Source organism: Lontra canadensis, unplaced genomic scaffold (genome assembly GCF_010015895.1).
Source record: "Lontra canadensis isolate GAN:19392208 unplaced genomic scaffold, GSC_riverotter_1.0 scaffold226, whole genome shotgun sequence".
NCBI classification, from domain to species: Eukaryota; Metazoa; Chordata; class Mammalia; order Carnivora; family Mustelidae; genus Lontra; species Lontra canadensis.
Window position 1 is genome coordinate 515,977 of NW_022631220.1, and position 1,391 is coordinate 517,367.

The 1,391-nt window shown below is 36.2% G+C and overlaps 1 pseudogene; it reads left to right on the plus strand.

The window, feature by feature from the left end:
- Positions 1 to 236: 236 nt before the first annotated feature.
- Positions 237 to 776, plus strand: LOC116862208 (annotated as a pseudogene).
- Positions 777 to 1,391: the final 615 nt, after the last annotated feature.

Genomic DNA, 1,391 nt, shown 5'->3' on the forward strand with positions numbered 1-1,391 from the left:
TAAGCCAGCCAGGCACCCTTGATCTTATTTTCTTTTCTTTCTTTTATTTTTTTTTTCCAAAAGTTGTACTCTCTGAGTTCCCGTGGCAAAAGTCAAAAGTAAAACACATTAGTAATGTGCTGTCTTACAAATTTGTCAGCAAAACTACACTCAATGTCCACTGTAAAAATGAGGGCGGAGAGGAAGATGACGGCGGTGGCAGCAGTTATGGTGACTAAGCTAAGCCCAGGGACAGGATGTTGGTGTTGGTATTGAGAGACCTACACATCCCACACCAGTGCAACAGTTTCTTGGCTAAATTGAAAAAAAAAAAAAAAATGCCGGTGCCAGGAAAGATTCAACACATTGTCTTCACTGGAAACCTTTGCACCAAGAGTTAGCGACTATCTCAAGACTTCATATTGTGAGGAGACTTTGATGAGAAGCTGAATTATTCAGAACAGAAGGTGGTGACTGTTAGGCAGTTCAAAATGGGTCTGATCCATGGGCATCAAGTTATTCCATGGCGAAGCACGGGCAGTCTAGCCCTGTTGCAAAGGCAGTCTGATGTGGACATCCTTATCTCAGGACACACACACAAATTTGAAGCATTTGAGCATGAAAATAAATTTTACATTAACCCGTGTTCTGCCACTGGAGCATATAATACCTTGGAAACAAATATTATCCCTTCATTCATGTTGATGGATATCCAGGTTTCTACAGTTGTTCCCTATGTGGATCAGCTAATTGGAGATGATGAAAAAGTAGAACAAATTTTATACTAAAAATCTTAAAGCTGGGCCTGTCTTGCTGTTTTTTTTTTTCATTATCCTGTTCAAATCAAGTAATTAAACATTTATCACACACATACACACACACACACACACACACACACATATTAGGGCATATATATCTTTTCGAATTAGTATTAAGTTTTCTTTGGGCAAACACCCAGTAGCAGAATTATTGGATCATACAGTATTTCTATTTTTAATTACAGAATATTTTAAATAGGACACATTTTTGGTATATCCACAATCAATGTGAGTTTGCTTTATTTGTTAAGATACAGTTGAAATTAAATATTTTTCTTTAGTCACAATGAAATTTTTATTTCTATTTTCAATGGATTCTGTAGGTGACTGTACCAGGTAACAATTACTCTGAGCTAACAAGGATTTCCTTTATGTCATTTACCATTATGAGATAAATCAAAACCTCTGATTCTCTTTCTTTCTTCCTTCCTTCCATTCTCTCTTTTTCTTTCTTTTCTTCTTTCTTTCTCTTTCTCTCTCTTTCTTTATTATGTTTTGTTTGTTTTGTTCTTGTTCTTGTTTCTTTATGTCAGGTAAGGCACACAATCAGATGGTTAATCTGCCCACATGTCTTTCTTTAACACAGTTCATGGC